The following is a 23,651-nucleotide window of genomic DNA, read 5'->3' as shown; positions in this document are numbered from 1 at the left end:
CACCATTCTACTCTTTACTTCTATTCAACTTATATGAGATTTTTTTTTTTTATGATTCCACACATTAGTGAGATCATGCAGTACTTGTTTTCCTGTGCCTGGCTTATTTAACTCAACATAGTAGTCTCCAGTTCTATTCATGTTTTTGCAAATGGCAGGATATGTTTATTTTTAAAGGCTGAATGTATTCCATTGTGCACATGCACCACATTTTCTTTATCCACTCATCTACTGAAGGACAAATATGGTGTCTCCATTTCTTGCTATTTTGAAGAGTGCTGTGTAATGAACATGGGACTGCAGATGTCTCTTTCACATTCATAATTCAATTTCTTTGGAAAGAGTACAAGGAGTGTCATTACTTCATCATATGGTAGTTCTGTTTTTTTTTTTTAAGAACTTCCCTACTGTCTTTCAAAATGTCTATATTAATTTATACTCCTACAGGTACCATACATGTGATCTCTTTTCTTCACATCTCCGCTAGCACTTGTTATTTGTTCTCTTTTTGATACTAGTAATTCTTCCTGGAGTGAGGTGATAGTTCATCATGGTTTCAGTCTGCATTTATCTGATGATTAATGATATTGAATTTCTAAAATATCTATTGGCTATTTGTATGTCTTCTCTTGAGAAATGTTTATTACTTATTACTTATGTTTGATTGGTTTATTTGCATTATTTGCTACAGAGTTTTTTGAGTTCCTTATATATTATGGATATTAACCCCTTTTCTGACATAAAACTTATAATTCTCCCATGATTTGGGTTGACTCTTTACTTTCTTGACTGTTTCCTTTGCTGAGTAGAAGGATTTTAATTTGATGTAATCTCATTTGTCCATTATTAGCTTTTATTTCCTGTGCTTTTGGGATCTTTTCCAAAAATTTCTTGCCCATTTTAATATCCTGAAACATTTGCAGATTAAACAGATGCCAATAGATTAAAGATCAAACATCATACTTGATTGTCAAGTATTGAAATGTTATTTGGACACAAATTAATATTTGTTTTCATTATTTTGCCCCAATACAAAATAACATTTTGGGGAATATGAAGACATATACATGCAATTAATGTTAATTACATGCTTTTAATCTCAAAATTTGATCATAGATGAAATGAAATATTTCAGAGATAAAGAGGCCAAAGCCAGTGAGCTTATAAGTGGCCTGTTTTTCCCTATTTTAAAATTAAATCCTTAGAATAAATTTTTATAGCAGATAAAGAAATATCACCCAGTTAATCTATACTGTGAATATAATTTCAGGATGAATTTAGTTTTTTTCATTAATTAATTTATTTTAATTAGGTATATATGACAGCAGAATGCATTTTTGATTCATTGTACATAATTAGAGCACAACTTTGAATTTCTCTGTTTGTACATGATGTAGCATTGCACCATAAGTGCAGTCATACATATACCTAGGGTAATAATGTCCATCTCATTCCACCATCTTTATTAATTTAGTTTTGATAGTGAATAGATGATGTATACATTGTGTACATCAGCAAGTTTCAAAGTAATTTTACATATGTGTATATTTACATATCTGTCTTGTCACTCACTTGTACTTACCTACTTTTATCAATTTACCTCCAACGAGAGCACTTATAACTCCTGAATCTGAATTTTATTCCTCATATTACTTTCCTCTACTTCTTTTATATCCTTTCATTGATTCAAGACAGTATGCTAACTTTAGCTCCCATTTTCTAGATTTTTTTCTGGCATTGCTTAATTTCTCAAGATTTATAAATTTGATGCGAGTTTTAATACTTTTCAGTCATTTATATTCACCCAAGATTTTTTTCTAATGAGAAATATATTCTCTAAGATAATGAGACAATGCTTCTGATTATGCCTAAAAGTCCTAAAGCTGTTGTTTCCTGTCATATGTTAATTTGATTTTAAATCTTCAACAAATAAATCTATCTCTTTTGTTCATTCAAATAAAATCTTGCAATTAGCTTGTTTTACCACTTAAACTTAAATAGTATTTCTGTGATCCTTTTAAAATGAAATCTATAATTTAAATTGTTATATTTCTGATTTTGTATTTCTTCAGGGTGAGAAACTGATTTGTGTATTTGTGGGGATTTTAATGATTCAGACCTGGGAGCTTTAAATTCATGTTTACAATTTCTGAGATAATATAATGGACAACAATTCTGCAAACATAAAGAAACTTAGAAAACTAAGCCAACATATCCATTTAACAATGAATATTGTTTTCTCAAAAAAATGAAAAGATGTGTATACTTTATCAAACAGACTGTTCCTGAAAGTGAAACATATAACAAGCAGTTATATGAAGTAAGTTAAGTTCATACCATAATGAAATGAAAATTATATAGTGGGCTGGGGTTGTGGCTCAAGAGGTAGCGAGCTTGCCTGGCATGCGTGCGGCCCGGGTTCGATCCTCAGCACCACATACAAACAAAGATGTTGTGTCTGCCGAAAACTAAAAAATAAATATTAAAAAAAAATTCTCTCTCTCTCTCTTTCACTCTGTCTTAAAAAAAAAAAAGAAAATGATATAGAAATTGATTGAAAAGGCAAGAAAATGGTTATGTCTGCTAATGAATGATGTTTCCCAGATTCTCCAACATATATTTGGGGAGTACTTTAACTCTTGGCAAGACAGAAAATGGGTGTTTAAAATTTGAATATTAAGACCACAAGGTAAGGTCTACTCAAGTGATTTTATCTACATTTGAATCTGACAGGAAAATTTCTGTATTTGTTTCCTCTCCATTGAATTTTTTTCATCTTGAGGGAGTCAGAGAACATATTCAGTGCCTTAAAAACTTGGATTTACAAATAGACAGACCTGGGTTTCAGTCTTAGTTTGATCCTTATTAACTATAAAACAATTAACAAATTAGTTTCTCTAAGTCTTGCTTTTCTTATTAGTAAAATGGAGATGTTTCTACCATACCTATGGCATAGGGATATTGGAGAGATTCAAGTAAAAAATGTCTGTGAAGCATTGAGGCCAGTTTTAGGATACAGTCAAAACTTTAAAAGGGTAATTGTTTTTATTCCTTAATTTTTCATATTAAGGAAAGATATTATCTGGGATGCTTGTATTATTTATCCTCAAGGATTAGCAATAAATATTTTCCTTTTTTTCCAACAAACCCATCCATGCCTTGGTTGAGGAGAATATATTCCCATTAAAAATAGCTTATCCCCTTTAATTAAGAGTGCTAAATTGTGCATTGTTGATCTAGGGTACTGTAAGATTTAATGTCTAGTGAGGCTGATGTGGGCTACAGCACTCAGTAAACACACTTAGAAAGGTGAGATTTGAGCTAAGCTTTAACAGATAGGTATTATGCATATGGGAGAAAAAGAATAAGAGAAATATTATATTGGCTTGTAAAGTGGGAGATTGTCAATAGCATTAGCAAAGATATAGCAGAGGAAACAAACATGGCATTTAAGAAAGAGGGAGTAGCAGTCAAATTATAAGGACAACATGCAATAGCTATCAGGTCTTCCCTCATTTTACCAAGGTCTCATTTTTCTTCTTAAGGGAGTCATTAATAATGTCAGAATGCATTAACAGCCTAGAGAGGAGAGAAACTCCAGACTTGAAACTTTCATGACAGCACCTGAAATAAATTGTTAGCTAATATCAAAGGAGTGGCAGAGTTGACATGAATTTTTCTGGGTATAATTACATTATAACTTTTCCAATTTTATATTTAGTCTTTAGGTATGCAGGCCACTGACAAGTCTAAAATAAGATTTTAATATGTATGAATTGAAATCAAAACAAAGAAGAAACTGTGCAAGTAAACAGAGAAATTATGTGATTTTGGGTTTACATCTCACTTAAATGAAAAATAGTTTGGCGGGGGGGTCACCCTTAGAAATGGGTTACAAAGAAAAGCCAAATGCTTACTTAGATACAGTTCATAATAACTTATAAAAATGAGTTAAACTCACCCTGAGGATTAGGAACTTTACTGCTTTGAACTAATATACTGTGAATAACACTTGGCAATTAAAATTGATGGAGGGCAGTTGCTAAAAATTTGGATAATCTTAGAGTGAGTCAGCATCTTATCTTTGTATGACAAAAATATCCTTGTTATATTTTGAAATATATTTATCCTAAAAATATATAAAACATTTTTATGTATAAAGATATTTAATAGAATATAATTGTCCAGGAAACATCGGTTGATTTTTTTCATGAATTTTTCATACAAGATGAAGTAAAACCTAACCTTAAGACAGTTTGAACATACTTACAGTATCCCCTAGAACTCAAGTTTTCTCATTGTATTAATTTTCATTTATATATTTTAATTTTGTTTTCATGAATTTCTATCCATTCATGTGAACACACATCTATCTCTCATGGTAGAAGACAAATGCATCTCTCTGCACAGAATTCCATTTAGTTTTGTGAATATGGGTATTGCTAGAATGATCAGTAGAGTTGGTATGCTGGAAACTTGCCCCTTACTTTTCAGTGACAAAAAGATAACAGGAAGAAGTCGTTCTACAACTGCCAGAGCTGTTGATAAATGTTCTGCTACAGTCAGTAAATATTCTAGAGAATCCATACACTACAGGGAAGTTCCAATTTGATTCTCCATTGCTAGTCATACCACAAGAGACTATGGCACTGCAGAAAGGCCATGAAGTACATTTTTCATTATTTCTGAGTCTTACTTTCAGTCTGCCACAACCACAAAATACAGTCTGGAGTTACAAAACCTGGCCATAGGGAATGGGTAGTAAAATCATTGCAATTTTTCACTAACATTTGAGAGTATATAGAGTGAAATTATCAGCTTTAGGCAGTTTTCAATAGATACTTCACTTTCTAGTAGATAATTTATGTATCACAGATAGCTTCACTCTAACTAGAAACAGAAAGAGAACTAGGTGTTATTTTTCTTAGTCTTTCATAGAAGAGAAAGATTTTTTTTTCTGTTTGTTTTATAAGTGTGCCCATTTTAATATAACAGAAGATAACTAAAAATAAACCATTTCTGATTATTTACTAATTTTAAAAGGAAGCTAGTGAGGAAAATTTTTCAGTCATTCAAAATTTGGTAATTTTTATGAGTAAAATTTGGTACTTTATATCTGAGGATCTAAGAGTAAAATTGCCTGATTATTTTTGGGAAAAAGCCATTCTTGTAAATTTCAATTTTTTCATGATTTTAAACAGTCATAAGAATGAGAGTTAAAAGCTGTCAATAGGAAGATAAGTAGGAGAACTGGGGAAATTCCCTTTTTATATGTATTAATACTTATAAAAATAACCCAAAGTGCTAGGAAGAATATTATTCATATTGGACTTATAAGGTTACCACTAGGTTTGTATGGACACTTTGCAGTTCTGTAGAGATGTCATCATATACTGCTAGGATATAACTAGGCTTATGGCAATTTTAAGTTCTTATTGGCATAAGCTAGTAAGGTACACTTCTCCCCAAGGATTTTATTTAGCTAAGAGATGTCACAGTCCATAATATTGAATTATGCAAATGTTATGGGGCCACTTCCATAGTCTTTTGAGTAGATATCTGAGCTAGAGAGAATAGAGAAGACTTATTTCAAATCATTGTAACTATGTAGAGTAATTTGCATCTTTGGTCACCCTTAGAGTTTTGGGGAACTTCTGGGAGGGCAAGTATCCATATAATGTTCCAAATGTTATACCAACTTTGCAAAGAATGATTGATGAATAAACTTGCAACCCATTTATTCTTTGACCATGCTCTCGATTTCAGCCATTATTATTGTATTAATTAATTGTTGAGTAGTTCTTTGATACAAAATTCTCTGGTTTTCTATGAACAAAGACATAGAACAGATTTGTGGCAGTGTATATTGTAAAACCCATGGTCACTGTTTTCATTTCTCTTCACAATAATGGAATAGAATGGTCAATGGCAACTGAGGAAAAGAGAAGACATAAGACTTCTGTGAACCAAAATTATAAATCAAGAACCCTGTACAATTTAACAGTCCATTAGAACATATTGTCAGGCACTATACTCAACCACTAGATGGTGCACTCTGCAACTCTGTTGATTTCATATTTTTCTCAAATTTTGAAAAAAAAATAACCCAAACACGTTGTTACACAAAATATTTACATGTTCTTTCTAAAAACTATTAGAAATATGGAATATCTTATAGCAACTTTCTAAAGGTTAGAGTATACATCTCTTCTCATGAATTAATATGGGTATGTTGACTCTGGAGAATTACACTTGTTCATGCATACATGCACTCATTTCTTTTTTTCAGATATTATCAATATAGGCAATAAATTCAAGGCTGAAAATGTATTTTAGAATCTCAAATTTAGAAGAAAAGTTGCTAGCTCTGATCTTAAAACACACGTTAAATATGATTCAGTACTTAAATTTGACTCCAAACCACCTTCTTTCTCATTGATACTTACTTACCACATTGATTTTGTTGATTCCCTGCCTCTTACACTCCACCCAATGTCTCCTGGAGCCTAACTAAATTCTATTCTCTGCTATAATATCTCCTATTATAGACTATTTGCTTATATTGGTAATATAATGTATAGTAATAATTCATGATCTTATCATGTGTATTTGCCCCTATTGTTACACATAGTAGCTAATAATACCTAGTCTTCTCACTTTTGCTTTAAAATATGGAAAGCATAACATAACACCATGCATAATATTTAATATTCAACTCCTCATAAATTATATGAATAATATGGCATAGATAGAAACTTAGAAGTTTCTCTTTGTGCTTTAATTGTCATGTAAATTCAGAACTAAATTAATTGCTTAACCATAAAATTAAAATATCTATGAATTATGATCGTTTCCTGTCTCAATCCCTGATGTTTCAATTTTATTATTTTTGCTTAATTTTAACCAATTTTATGTTGTACTTATTGTGGAAGGCTAATTGAAATCAATGTTGGAACTAATTTTATGACATGCATTATGGATGTGTTAATATGCATGTTTGTTTGTGAATATATTTTAGTCTGTAGAAAACAATATTTTATTTATAGAAATATTTACTTGTGACCAACATAATGAAGAATATACATTAAGGCTACAGATATTCTCGAATGCAGAGTTGTTAAACTATCCTCAAGAATTTCAAGGGTATTTACAACTTAACTAGCAATGGCCATGGGGGGTCTTTGATGCAAAACTAATCATTTTTAAATTATACATTTATTAAATATTTTTACATTATACTTCATTCTCATTGTCATATTCATAGGTTTAGAAGAGCTATGCTCCCAAATGAAATGTAACTCCAGTTTTATGAGCATATGAAGACATAGTGATTTCAATTTTCTACAGCAAACCTGGCATGCTTTTAGCAGCTTGACTTTCATAGAGTAATGCAATATCTCTAGAAGTAATGTTTAATAATGCCATCAAGGAGTCAAAGAAATTGATATATTTCAATAATATTTCTATAATTAACGTCTAAAATGGGAGAAGGACTTGCCGCTTTCTAGAAAAATGATGTTCTTTTTAAATGCATCTCTTGTTTTATATTAGTATAAAGTATACAACATTGAATAGCATAATCTTTATTGTAGCTTGCCTAAGACACATGTCAATAGTGATAGAACTAAAAGTTACCTACAATGAGAAGATTTTGAGTAGTAAGGGTGTGCAAATGAAGTAATAACTATAACAATACCTTTGACAAGGAGAACTAGGGCAAACAGTTTGGCAGGGTGGTAAATGAAAGGGTTCTTGCAACCATACCAGAACAGATACAGGGGACAATATCCATGGACAGAATTATGAATTATTGGTATATGGCTATATGTACTCAATGTATTTTTAAAACCAGATGATATAAAATATAACATATAAGGTAGAGTAATCATGCATTCTGATAAACCCATTGGGATTTTTACATTTTAGGTTCTCTCTTTCAAGTTACTTTTACACACTCACACATAAAAATGCACATAAATATCCTATAATGCTTCATGAAAAAGTTAATACAGTACTCAGAATATTACATTGCTTGATTTAGATTAAAAGATGACTAATATAGGGATTATTGTACTCAGCTTCAAAGCATTTCTTTTTCTTTTTGTTCTTTCCTATTCTGGGTATCTACATTTGGAGACAACTCTTATATTCTTAAGTGATCCATGCAGAAGGAGCCAATGCATTTCACTCATGTCTTCAGAAGGAAGAATTTTTAAAATAATCATTTAAATCATGTCTAATTAAGATGCTGCACATTAAAATAAAATATAATGCCTTCTTTCACATGCTTTTTTAACTGTAAAGACAAAAACATTCTTTAATTTAGCCGATGCCTCCAAAATGTATTCCAATGTACATTTTACAGAAGAGGCTTCAGATACAATTCATTCTTTTAAAATTTAAAGTACATTTGAAAAAAAAAAAAACAAGATGAAGAAACTGCTTTTCAGAAAAAATGTTTCAGAAGGATGGAATATTTCTAAATTGAAAGTTTATATGAATAAAATAAAAAAAGAAATATAATCACAAATAGTTTCCATTTTTAATATAGCTCTGTTACAGTTCATAAATCCAGTAGCTTACTGATAATGACTCTCAGTCATATACTTAGATTTTCAGAAGTAACCCTGAGACTCCCTGAAAATTTGCATTGAATTCTAGCTGTCAATTGTAGGTTATGATTTCAGTGACAATATTAATTTTTGCCAATTATTTATGTATGTTTTTTGACAAATATGGTTCTTTAATCTTAAGACAAATATTTTCTAATGAAAGTGATATAATGTAAATAATAAAAGGAAACTAAATCATGCTCTTTCTTTTAGTACATGTGTTCTTTTGCTTACTATAGCTGGCTTTTCTGCAATTGGAACTCCTCCTCCTCCTCTTCCTCCTCTTCTTCCTTCTTCTTCATCTTATAATTTTTATGATTGCATAAAACAACAATATTGGTTTGCAAGTCTAGGTTTAATTAGGTCTGCAGAGGAAGATTCCAATATTCAAAGCTGTCTTTAACTCTGTTTTTATTAGAGGGAGAAAAAGAAGTAAGAGATCAACATTTTTTAAAAAATCAATTTAGAATCCCTTGGAATGGTATCACATTGGGAGGGATTTGTCTTTTCCCTTACTTGAACTACAACACAAAACCAAATGAGTAGTGATCAAACAATGGCTTGCAATACATCTCAGAATGGGCTGTTATTCCTCATGTACAGCCATGGACAGAACATTGATTTTCTTTTTTTGAAAATTTTGTTAACTCGGGATTGAATTCATGCTTTTTTTAAAAAAAAATACAGATAGTATTGGCTTAGATAACCTAACCAACTTTCACCACCAATCTATATATTGATATTCCATGTGCTAATAGAATTATAAAACAAATTTCATTATTTTTAGATGTTAAGAAATTAACACAGCTGGGGATGGACTGCAGATGGACTTCCTAGCTTCCTAGCTTCCTAGATGGACTTACTAGCTCAATGCTCAAATGTGTGCTTAGCACAATGCCCAAAGTTCAATCCTCAGCACCACAAAAAATAATTTATAAAAACTAACAATCTGTATTGATATTTTTATCACAGTTTCGTCAAATAAATCTGGAAGTTTTGTTAAGAATTTTAAATAGATTTATTATAACTACTTTGCAGATAGGAAGAGCAAAGAATTCACATGACAGGAAGATAATCATGTTTAGACATTGTCAAGTGCAATCTGAGAAACCATTCCAGAATCCCTTCTTTAAGTCTGGGCTACATACTATTGATGAATGGGACTGGATATGCAGAGATGGGAAAGCAGTTTTTTAAATAAAAAGTGATTTTGTAAATTTACTTGCATTATGAGAGATCAAGTATATAACGTCAAAATATTAATTTTGTATACCTTTAATACTAATTATTTTTAAATATGTAAAAGTAATCCTGTCTTAACCAGTTAAATAGTTCTCATAATTCATTGGTATATTTTACCATTGCTGCAATTCTATAAGACTGCCCTGATACTCCAGAAGAAAGATACAGGAATGAGTTTGTGACAAAAAAAATCTATAGAAAATAAAGTAGATATATATTTATAAAATAAACTAAAAATCACTTCCCAAGAAACTAGTAAGAATCAAGCCAGCAAAGTATCCTGGTAGATATTGGTAGAGTGACATTAGTGATTTAAACAATAGCATTATATAACTCTCATTATTTTAAAAATCTAAGTAATAAAAAGACATTTTGAGAAGATTTCATTGTTCTTGAAAATTGTAATATTTCATTCCCTGTTTTTCTACTTTCCTGATTGTTCATATTATCATTTAATATTTTCTTCTACATTTTGTTTTTTATTGGTTTATTTATGTTTTTACTTATTTCAATTGTGATATTCTTTTTCATTTTTCTAGGACAAAGGAGGAAGTATTTGGCTTTTAAAATGTATTTTTAAAGTTGATTAATATAGCAAATATCCTTTACTCTTTACCTGAAATTTATAATTGGACTTAGATGAAAGAAAATAAATGCTATAAGGGTCACTAACATTGTCAATTACTATAATGTTATCAGTACAGCAGGTTTCAGACTCAGATGGATTTGGATTGGAATCCTGTCTCTGCTAATTTTAGCCTTGTCAAAAAACAAGTTTTAACTCTGTATGCTTCAATTAACTCATCTGTAAAATGTGATAGTCACATGTCCAAACACAGAGGTATATTTGGAGAATTTAAAAAGAAGTCCATGTAAGATTGAGCATAAGGCCTGGAACATGGCAACTTCTCAATTAAAATTCTGACTTTTTATCATGAATTTTCCATTATTGTTGTAGTACAACTGCCAAGAAAATAAATTCAAAATTCTCTTTAGGGGCTTATCCATACTGTCCTAATAGTTACAATGAATACTGTATTGCCTTACTCTCTAAAAGTTCCACAGCAGTGACTCTTCAATCTAGAGTTCTGTTTGGTTTTTGTTTCCTTTGGTTTCATTACTCATATTTAAGTGCTGCTGATGAAAAAAGGTCCATCATTTATAAAATCGCTTATGGCAAAGAATGGATAAAACCGATCAGCAATTTGTTGGGTAGAATAATGCAATAGACAATAGATAGATCTTCAGAAGAGTGATAAGTATACCAACTGATGACATTAATCTGTTATAGAATGCTCTATCTAATATTTTCATATTCTTAACTGGCATAAACAAAGTCTATCTCAATATTTTACACAAAATGTTCATAGACTTTGAAAAGTACATTTTCTACAAGTGTTTACATCTTTGAATGAAAACAAAGCTTACCAAAATTTTGTTTCTGAGAATCATGATATACTTTCAAAATTTCAGGGATTTTTTGCAGTGCTGAGGGTTCATTGAACCCAGGCCTCATACATAATATGCCCAAAGGTTTTTTGAAAACTAAAAGCAAACAAACAAACAAAAAGCCCTCTGCTTATTTATATTGCTTGGGGATTATAAGATTAAAAAAATTTCAAGAATTAATAATTTTAATGTGTGTATATATGTAGTGAACATTTTACATAGGCAATTAATTCTCTACTATCATATTTATATACCATTGTCTTTGAGATTGCATCATATTCAATAGGTAGCATGAATGCATGATAATAAATAGAATTCAGAAAGATCAACATTGAAGTTTTATTTCTCTCATTTAGAAGGTGACTGATTGGGATGAGTTTATCACATCTCTCATCTACACTTTTTTATTTTATATAATAGGAGTGGATTAAAAACTCTCTATTGGATTCTTGCAAAGATTAAATGAGATGATACTGATAAATACAAATTCGTTTATGTTTGACTCTTGTACACTCTAGGCATAACTGTTGATTAAAATTTTTTTGCCTTTTTTCATCTATGCAATTGAGTAGTTTATAGCTCCCTAGACATGGATAATAATTGTGCTAAACTCATACAGTTAAATGAATCATTCATATAAAGTACACATATAGTAACAGCACCTAATAAATAATAAATACTTAATAAACTGCATCTTAAAAATATGAATACTGCACTTTTCTTACACCCACTATTCATCAGCTATTGGTAGAGTCTTGCATGAAATTTGGTCGTGGATCACATGCTCACAGCAAAGTATTTCAAACTTTATTCTAGCAAAACAAATTAGTTAGCTTTTCATGTTTCTTTTCTAATCCTTAGATATAGATGTTACATTTCTACATATCTTTGAAATTTGTGTTTTATAAATCTCCTTTGCAGTCATTTCACTTCATCTCTCCAGATATCATCTGCCTTTATTTCCTCTCATCATTCATTGCTATCATATTTATTTTCCACTTATGTCTCATATATTAGATTTGGGAATAAGATTCTATGAAATTAGTGGACTGCTCCTTAAATATTTATTCAAGAAGATGAATTCTGTGTGCTGTGTTAAAAATATATCATCTTTCATTCAAAAATAATTCTATTTATCATTGACATTTGGTCATTTTTTCTTCTTGGTTATTCACATAGAAATTGTGGTACTGGGGTCCACCAGAAAAAGATATGTCACTAATATAGATGGTCAGTATTATTCACATGCCAAATTTAAAACCCGTCCTATTGAGAGATAAATCAATTTTAAATGGGAATCACAGATGCTAGGTAATATTCATGGGAAATTTCACTTTCTATCAATTTTAATATACCTATTATTGAAAAGTAACATCAGTATGGATGTAGAAGAACTGCAGTTGAAATGTTAATTTTTGTCCATAAAACTCTTAAAAATACCTTCATTGAATTGTGCAATTCTGTATTACTGACAATACACATTACTCTCTCCAGACAATAAAGGAGATTGATGTTCCCACCTTTAGTTCATACATTAATTGACCCAACTGTCTGATTGAACCTTGAAATGTAATGCAGAGCACTTTATTTCTATTTCATCATGCACTATACACCGTAATTATTTATTATCTTTCATTATATGTTTCAGTACCTTCTGCCACATACTCAGATGAATTACGCCTAAGATTAGTGAGTAGTACCCTTTATTTTCCCACTGAGACCAAAGCTTGTTGTTGTGAAGATTAACAAGCCTCTTCTCTGATATTGATTACCCTTTTAGACTTTTTCTTATTTCAAAATTCAATTAAGAGAATTTTCAAGCATACAACAAAGTTGAAATAATTTTATGGTGAATATTTGTATACCCACTTACTAGTTTTCCATGTGAGTTAACATATTACTTAGTGGCTTTAAAATACAATTTTATCTCAAGCCTGTTATCTCAGAAGTTCAGGAGGCTGAGATAGGAGGATCAAGATTTCAAAGCCAGCCTTAGCAGCAGCGAGGCACTAAGCAATTCAGTGAGACACTGTCTCTAAATTAAATACAAAATAGGGCTTGGGATATGGCTCAGAAGTCAAGTGCCCCTTAGTTCAATCCCCCGTTACCCCCACCAAATACAATTTTATAATCTTACAGTTTCTGAAGATAGGAATTCAGGCATAGAATGAATTGAGCTCTGCTTAAGGTTTCACTTTGTTTAAATCAAGTATTCACCAGGACTGTGGCTCTTATCTGGGACCTGAGTTTTAAAATCCACTGTTTTCAAAATTCATTTCTTTGCCTTTGCAGGACTGAGGGCCTCATACAAGGGAGCTACAGGCTGAGAACAAAGCATTCACAGATTTCTAACCCATGTCTCAAAATGGGTAGCCCCCAACATGGATACTCGTTTTCTTTTATAACACCTACTCTGAGCCTTCCTAATCTCCTTTTCTTTGACCAAGTAGAGAAAATTCTGTTTCTAAAAGTGAACCTGATTTAGGAGACCCAAAGGATAGTCTTTTATGTTATACATTCCACATAATCATTTTTGATGTATCTCATCATATTGACAGGTTGTATCCATGTTTAAAGTACAATTGGTTTTATGGTTAGATATGAGATGTCCCCAAAAGCTAATGTGTCAGACAATATAAGAAAGTTTAGAGGTAAAAAATGATTGGATTATAAGAGTCTTAATCTAATCTGTGCGTTGATTCACTAATAGGGATTAACTGAGTGGTAACTGTAGGTGTGTAGGGTGTGGCTGGAGGAGGTGGGTCAATAGGGTGGGATGACTTTGAGGTTTATATTTTGTCCCTGGTGAGCAGAGCTCTCTCTCTCTCTGCTTCCTTGTTCATGTTGTGAGCTGTTTCTTTCCTTTATGTCCTCTACCGTGATATTCTTCCTCACAGGAACAATGGAGTTGGCCAACCATGGAGTAAACCTCTGAAACCATGAACCAAACTACACTTTTCCTCCTTATGTTGTTCTTATCAGGTTTTTGGTTATAGCAATGAAAAAGTTGACTAAAACTCTGGGGTTATACAAGAATAGGAATAATTGGGAGTAATTTTAAAATATTGTTTATCAAAATTCACCACCTATATTCTGTGATTGAAACTATTCACAGATAAATTGAAGTATAAGTAGATAAGGTAAAATTTACCTATTACATCTTAAATTCCAAAGCTTGGATTTTAAAATAATTTTATAATTTAATAAGCATTGGTTAATTTTTCTAATCAAAACATTACTATAATGATCAAGTATGTGTCTCTGCAAATGGAAAGTTGTACACATCTGATTTTAGAATTTTCTGTAATATAAACAGCGAGCTCATTTTTAGCATCTAATTTTTCTCTATCACTTAAAGTTTGATTGATAATTATTAGAACTGTCTCCATGACAGGCAGTCACAATTTTACACTGATCTAGGGTTTTTTTTATTAATCTCAGCAAAAAATCTTGAAATTATGCATAAGATATTTTGTATATGCATTTTTAATGCACTTACATTGCCTTACAAGAATGTTGCTTAGTATATATTCATGTGATGATACACAGGGACTGATGTTAAAATAGTAATGATAAAGTTGCACTGATTTTTAATGGTATGCATTTAAATATAAATGAGAATAGTGATCCAAATAAATTCCATCATATTTTCAAAAGAGTTATTATAAATTAGGGTCACCTTGCAAGAAGTAATAAAGGAGATGAGTTGGCTTTGATGTTATTGAGGGCAAATACAAATGAATATAGTTCTGAAAAAATGGAGATACATATCTTATATTTTTTTCTCCAACAAAATGCCATACAAAATTAGAAGGAATAGAACAAATGCATCAATAAAGAAATGGTGTGCAGTGACTTATGAAAAACAATATTTTCTTCTCAATATATTGAATCTTGTCACTAATGACACACATGAAGGGGATGCTACAATGGAGTCTAAATGCAATCATTTTCCTGATGAGATCTTTCCACTTTCTTAGTTATACCTTATTTAATTTTTCTCCTTTTTATTATCTTTATTCATTTCTTTAAAACCACCAAGCATTACAGAAACTCTAGTTATGAAGAGGTTTGTTAAAACTGTAAAATGTGGACATCCCTACCAGTGGATGTCTGGTGCAGCAGACATAGTGTTCAGAGTCAATATAATTTATCCTAGATGTGGAAACTTGTTGGCTCCTTAAAATTATACTTTTTCATGGTTAATTTTTTTAACTCAGAATGACCTTTTTAAATTTTTTTAACCTGTAGTTGGATATAATACCTTTTATTTATTTTATTTTTTAACATGCTGCTGAGGATCAAATCTAGTACCTCACACATGCTAGGTGGGCACTCTCTCACTGAGCCACAACTCTAGCCTCCAGAATTATCTTTTTTAAGTTATAAATTTTGTGGAGATAATTTTAGATATGCAGGAAGTTGTAAGATAAAATACAGAGATTCCCTGGACCGTTTTCTTATGTTGTTTAACATCTCATACTACTGTAGTATAATATCACACCCAGGATATTGACACCAACTTTATTCAGATTCTACCAGTTTACAAACACTCATTTGTGTGTATTCAGTTCTATACAATACTATCACATTTGTATATTCATGTATCTACCACCACAGTCAAAATGTTGAACAATTCCATCAAAAAAATCATCTCTCCTGTTGCCCTTTTATAAACCATGCTCATTTCCTTCCTACTGTCTTTTTTCATGCCCAAGATCTGGCCCCTTGTTTCTAATAATTATATGTAATATAATATATAATCATAGTTATATAATACATGATTATTATATAATATAATTATATATGTAAATCTTTTTTGGATACTGGTGAACTCAGGTGTGCTCTAGCAGTGATATATACACTTACCCTTTTTATTTTTTATTTTGAGACAAAGTCTCATCTTGTTCCCCAGGCTGGCTTCCTATCCTTGAATTTTCAACCATTTCTCCTTAGCCTCCTTAGTCACTGAGATTACAGGTATATGCCACCATGTATAGTGGCAACATTTATAATTGTGAAATTATAAGAATGGATTATTTTAGTGTATAACCATTTGGATTGGATTTTTTACTTTGGATAATTATTTGGGGGTTGAATTGCTCACTCCCTTTTATTGCTGGATAATATTTCCTGGTATAATTGTACCCCAGATTGTCTCCCATTCACCCATGAAAGGGCATCTGTACTATTTCCTCTTATTTACTATTAAGAATTAAGCTATGAGTATTATTGTATAAATTTTTGTGTGAACATAAGTTTCAGTTTGTCTAAGATAAGTGTTCAAAAGTGTAATTGCCACACCATATAGTTAGTTTTGAAACTGCCAATGTGTTTTCCAGAGTGTCTGTATCATTTTTCTTGCTATCAGAAGTGTATGAATGATTCATTTTCTCTGCAACCTGTCCAACATTTGGTATTACTCTTTTTTATTAATTTTAGAATTCGGATAAATGTGTAGTCATACCTCATTGTTGTTTAAATTTGCATTTCCCTGATGGGTAACTTTGTTTTCATAGTGCTGAGGATTCAACCCAGAGCCTCACACATGCTAAGTAGGCACTACTGTACCACTGAGCTATATAACCTTAGCACTAATTATATTTGAAAATGTGTATGTACCACCTGTATAGTATTTTTGGTGAGACTAGTATATATTTTTAATCAGTAGTTAGCATTTTTCTGCTTCCAAATATATGTATTTTGATAGATGTATACCTGATTATTTCATTGTCTCTGGAGCCATCTCAAAGAAAAAATTATATTTAAATTTCATGCTCATTTTTGATACATAGAAATGTAATTTTGTTTTGTGTGTTTGTCTTATATTGGGTAACATTGCTAAACATGCTTATTAGTTCTGGAAAAGTTTTTGTTTGTTTGTTTTTGGTATATTGCTTGGATTTCCTGGGTAAGAAATCACATTATCTATAAAAAATGATATTTTTGCCATTTTATGTCTTTTATTTCATTATCTTGCCTTATTACAAGGCTAGAAATTCTAGTTCTATATTTAATAAAATTGCTGAAACTGGATATCTTTGCTTTCTTCTCAATTATAGCAAAATAATGTTTAGTCTTTCCCATTAAATATAATGTTAGATATTGATTTTTTTGGTAGATGCTCTTTCAATTGTAGACGTAGTACTTGTGTCCGTAACCTGCTGTAAGTTTTCCTAATGAATGTGTATTGACTTTGATCAAATGTTTTTTTTTTTCTGCATCAGTTAATAGGCTCATATGATTTTTCTTCTTTAGTTTGTTAATGTGCATTATGTTGGTTTTGCGATGTTGAACAAATCCTGCATATCTGAAATGCTCTTGGTCATAGTGTATAATTCTTTCTATACAAAGTTTGATTTGATTTGCTAATATATTGTTTAGTATTTTTGCACCTATATACATGAGAGTTATTGTTTAGTATTTTTCTATTGTCTTTTTAGTTGGTATCCGGATAATAATAGCCTTATAAAATAAATTGATAAACATTCTTACTTTTTTTTTCTTGGAAAATACATTTAAGATTGACATCAATTTGTCTTTAAAAATTTTGGCCAAATTCTATAGTGAAATCATCTAGACCTGGAGAGGTTTATTTTTGGGGGAAGTGGAACTTTTACATTAAAAATTCAATTTCTTCTTTAATGGTTTTAAGACTATTAAGATGGTCTATTTTTTCTTGGTTGTATTTTCTAAGTTTGTAATTTTTTGTGGAATTTATCAATTTCTTTCAATTGTCAAATTTATGAGTGTAAATTTTTTATAGTGTTCCCTTATTTACTTTTAATGGCTGTTCTATAAAGATGTTTTCTAATTCAGAACTGATATTAGAATTTTATATCCTCTATTAATATTTTTCTGGGCCTTGCTACATGCTTTCAAATATTGATTTTTATCTTTTGTAAAGAACTAGTTGTGTATTACATTAATATTCTCTAAGGTTTTCTTATATTCAACTTCATTGATTTCTACCTTTATCTTTTCTTCATTTTTCTTACTTTGGATTTGCTTTACTCTTTTCAAATTTCTTAAAGAACACACTTAGAGTATGTGTTTGAGTCCCTTCCTCATCCAGTGTAAAAAGTCCTATAAATTTCCATCTTAGCACTGTGTTGACTGTTACTTGCAAATTTTGATAGGTTGTTTATTGGTTTTGATTTAGCTTGGTATATGTTTTTATTTCTTTGTAGATTTCCTGTTTGACACCCAGGTAACATAGAAGCATATTTTACATATTTAAACATTGTTCTTTTGCTTTTCTTTTACTGATTTCTAGTTTAATGTCATATAGTTAATCACTGAAAATTTTTAATTTTTAAACTAATTATAAATTGATATTTTTTGTCTCCAAATAGGGTCTATCTTGGTGACATGGTTTTGGGCTGTTTAAAAATATTGTGTCTTCTGACCTGCATGGGTAGAATGTTCAATATTTCAATGTCTTATTAATGCTATTTGCATCAATTAGACAGTACTGGTGCAGTGTTATTCATATTTTCTGCCTTTGGTTATTTTCTGTCTCTTATATAATGAGAATGAGATGTTGAAGTCCCTAGATATATTTGAGGATTTGTCAGCTCTATCAGAAAGTTTTGGTTCATATGCTTTAAGGCTTTTTTATTATTCCATACTCATTTTTTATCTCTATGCCCTCTTATTAGATAGAGCCTTTATTACTATGTCATACTTCTGTTTATCTATAATAACTTTTTTCTTATGAAATCACCTTATGTGTTATTAATATAGACACATACATGATTTCTTTAGATTAATATTTATATTATATATATATATATATATATATATATATATATATATATATATTCATTCATTTAATTTCTACCTAAATCAATAATTTGAAGTGAGTATCTTATAAGCAGCATAGAGTTGGGTTGAGTGTTTGTTCTTTTTGGAAAACACTGTACCAATTTCTGTCTTTTGATTAGTTTTTTTTTTTTTTTTTTACTTTTAAGGTAATTATTGATATGTCAGTTAGCTCAACTCTGCCATTTTATTATCTGTTTTTTTCTTTGACTTTAATTCTTCTGATTTTCTTTTCTTGTCTTCCTGTGGGTTATTGAATATTTTTGAGGATTTAATCTTGATTTATTTATACAATTTTTAGTATATATGTTTGTGTATTTTCTTACCAGTTGTTGTGAATTCACTTGAAGTCCACTTCAAGAGATGTGTGGAAGCCTCAGATTCATTTAGAATCTTTTAGGTTTTTTTTTTTTTTTTTAATTTGAGGATATTGTAGGAATCTATATATCAAGATAAATCCACCTTCATGATCATGATGTCTGCAGCCAAGTAAGTATAGTATAAAGGACTTTTAAGTTTTTCTACATGTCTGACTTTGTTTTTTTGAACAATCTTTCTTTTTAATCTGGAGAGGTTAGAATATTTATTATGTAAGGAACACAAATGCAATTAACAAAATATATACCATTGTCCCTTTTCAGCCATAAGAGAAGACTCTTCTTGTCTCTTATTTTGACATATTCTCTATTCCAAGGTAATGAATGTACATTAAATTCTGCTCAGTTTAGCCATGACCTTAGTTGTAAAAACAATAGAACAGTGATAATATTTTAATGTTGAAAATGCTACTACTTGGAAACATGTCTTTGTGATAAAGAAGTCAGTGGCAACTCACCTACCAATAGCACCAGTGCTATTTGTATGAATCTTTTAGAGATTATCAGTCAGGGCTGACTGAGATTCATTTTCTGCCCTTTCTTGGAATAAAGGAAAATAATTAAGGTTGCCATAATAGTGGGAGAAAAAAGGTCCTCATGCTCCCAAGGGTAAATTTGACCTTCATCTAAATTAAACCAGATTTTGTTAGGGCATTTATACTGATGCCCTGATTTATTACATCAAAGGTTGTTCCTATAACCCATTTTTAAGTTTTTCTATCTATCTGTATAGTAGAGCTTATAAAATATTTTACTTTGTGCTGTTTTTGCTTGCAACAATTACTTTGTATTCAGGTGATGAATATGAATAATGGATGGCAATTACATTTTCTTTAATCACTTAATAATTTGGGTACATGGTTAATTTGAAACATTAGATATATATCCAAAGGAATTAAACTGATTTTTAAATTAATCACTGCATCCTTAGTGCTGATGTTGCCTTTTTCTAACAATAGATCTAATCATTTCAAGATGAGCCACAATTAGAATGAATATGAAAAAGAGCTCCTCATCTGGGTCAAGATTCTGATCTCATGAGCCTAAGATAGAAACCTCTGTTTCACTACCGATTTAACAGTAAGGACAATACATCAAATCATATGGCTCTATAGATTTATAAATATTTAAAAGTCTTAATAAACTTAGCCTTTTGCTTTTGGACCATAGTCCCTTGCTGAATAAAATGTTTGATTTTTCTAAAAATATATTTTATGTGCTTCAGGCAAACTAAATCAGTATTATACAGTTTTCTATAATTCATTTTCATGAGGTAGTGATTCACTTAGGAGTCCAAAGCAAAAGTTTTTCCACACATAGTCTTTCATTACCACTGGAGTTGCTATAACACATACCAGAAATTAATTGATAATCTCTTAATATTTTTCAGTAGCTAATTTGGTCAGTAGATTGTAAAATACCTCCTAATGTATTATAGTCATTTCAAGGTTTCACATAGTGTACCACTAAAATAATAATGATGGCAATAAAGATAATTGCCAGTATTTTTGAGTGCTGACAAGGCAGTGTGTTAAGTGCTTTACTGTATCAATTAGTGCTCACAACCACCTTGTCATGTAGTTACCATTATTAATGCTGTTCTTTTCAGATAAACAGACTTGAGCAAAGTAGTTAGCATGACTGGGAAATTTACCCAAGGTCATGGCATTAATAGTAAGGAAATTATTTTGAGCCAGGCAGTCCACTTTCAGAGCTGAAGATCTTAAGTACAGTTCCTGTTACCCAGTAGATACTCAATAAATACTTGTTGATTGGTAAAATTCCATAGTAAAAGCTCCCAAAGAATTGTAACTCTTTCCGTCTTCCAAAAATACCAAAGATAAATAACCAATAATAAAAATAAAACTGCCCTGAATATAGAACTCTGCTGAGAATAAACTCAGAGAGATAAATGGAACCATTGGCTGTTTTATGTTGAATTGGAAGCTGAAAATAACAACTTCAATATGATAAATTGGAAAAAAAATCTACTTGATAGCTTCACAAAGCAGTAAAATATGTACAAGCTTAAACTATTCTAGATACTTTAAGAGCTAAATACTGGGAAGATGCCTGAGGCAGATGAGCCTCTAGGGGAATGAAATACCTTTTTAAATAAAGCTCAGACCCTACCTTATGCAGTTTTAATGCAAGCCTTTGATAATTCAAGACTTCGTAGATCACTCAGGAGGAGTGCTTTTATTTCTGTCTCATAGAAATCTGTCAGCATCATATATATTGGAGTTTAGCTGTGGTAAATAATAAGATGTACCTTTAATTAATGTTCATTTTCTCTGCTAAAGCTGTAACTAAATATTTGTAAATTGTTCTCTGAAAGATAAAATTATGCAACTATACCTCTATTAATGAAGAAAAACTGCTATTTCAATACCACAAGTATTGTAAGGATCCACAGTCTTGCCTTTATTCCCTTATAGAGACTGTAATCACTAGCTAGCTTAGTGAATGAAGGAATGAGGAAATGAATGAATATGTTAGAAATGGTGTATAAGATATGAATTCATTTAATGCAGTGTATTTCCCGCTTTGTCTCATTGGACAGTCCCTGCTACCTGAAAATGAGAAAGATTTTTGATTCTGGGCTTTTTCTCCATACATAGGATGCTATCTTTCTACATAATGTATCTGAAACTGGGCAGAGAACTGAAATAATTAAATTGGAAATGTTGTCAATTTTTCAATGTAGTAGTTTGCCTATGTTATATTAATAAGTAAACTGATTAATACTCAAGGCTCCATGTTATGGAGTTGGATATGTTGTTTCCATATGTAAAATAACTTGCATAAGTAAAATTAGCTAAAATAAATCTGAATATAAATTTTTGAGGGAAAATCAACTTAGGAAACTCCACTAGATAAATACAAATGCATTTGCTTAACATAAAGACCAATACAAATGTTGTACTGCAGAAATACATTTTAATGTTTTTCTCTATCATGGATAATAATTTAGTAAGGAAAGAAAGTACTATATAAGAAATATACAATTTTCATGTATTCACAATTATTCATACATATTTGAAATATTTATCACCTAATTTTTCTATTGCTAGGTATTAGGGCACAAAACACATTAACTTCAAATAGAATGTATCTGTGTCTATTTTTATAGCAGAACATTGTGAAAAGATATATATATATATATATATATATATATATATATATATATATATATATATATACTATTTATACCCTGGTTTTTGAAAATAGAAGAAATCTCAGTTCCTCAGTTTCCAAAAATGTTAATGTAGGTTAATATTTTTACCATAATTAAATATTTAAAGATTAATTGAGACAATGTATATAAAATACTAAATTCAGAAGACATTTAAAAATATTAGATGCCAAAATTTGTTTTGTAGGGAGAGTTAAGAAGAACAGAGGGACAGGAAGAAAGGATTTTATTTAACTTCCAAAATAACCTCTAACAATAGGAAAGACATGGATTGTTATCTTTGTCCTCATTTTATAGATTAATAAACTGAGATTCATAGAAGTCAGTGTTATGCAACTCTATTCTTTTTCTGTGTGAAAGCACTTTATCTGCTCATTATAAAACCTAAAATGTTAGATTATAATTATTTGTTTCTGTGTCTGCATTCCTTGTTAAACTATGAGTTCCTTTAGAAACTTATCCCACTCATTTTTTATGAAAAAAATTTACACATACTCCCAAATAGGCTCTTCCTAAATATTTCATAAATTAATGAGTGATCAAGGATTATAACCTATATCTAGTTATTCAAAAACTGATGCTTTTTCCATGTACCATACTTACTTATCCATCCCAGTCATCCAGAAACGTGCATAATACCTAGAAAACAATGATTTGTGCTCAAAAGTCTTTCAAAGCATTTTGGTTTGATAAATTCATTACCTGATAGAACAACCCATATTTTGACCTAGCCAGCTAGTTCTTTACCTGAAATGAAAACATATTATTTGGGATGTTTATATTAGCCCTAGGTATCCCAGAACAAATTATCACAAAGTTATATGGCTTAAAATAACATAAATTTTATTCTTTGATAGTCCTACAAGCTAAAGATTTGAAGTCACGGTATTCTCAGGGCCAGGTTCTCTCTGAAAAATTGTGGGAGGAATCCTTTCCACTTCTGGTTACACC

The 23,651-nt window shown here is 30.6% G+C and overlaps 1 protein-coding gene across 8 annotated transcripts in view; it reads left to right on the top strand.

The window, feature by feature from the left end:
- Nucleotides 1–23,651, top strand: part of Pcdh11x (protocadherin 11 X-linked) — a 650,410-nt gene that overhangs the window by 304,212 nt on the left and 322,547 nt on the right. The window lies entirely within an intron of this gene.

This window comes from Marmota flaviventris, chromosome X (genome assembly GCF_047511675.1).
Source record: "Marmota flaviventris isolate mMarFla1 chromosome X, mMarFla1.hap1, whole genome shotgun sequence".
Classification (NCBI taxonomy): Eukaryota; Metazoa; Chordata; class Mammalia; order Rodentia; family Sciuridae; genus Marmota; species Marmota flaviventris.
Note: the sequence above shows the minus strand (reverse complement) of the source record. Positions and strands in the feature narration are given on the sequence as shown.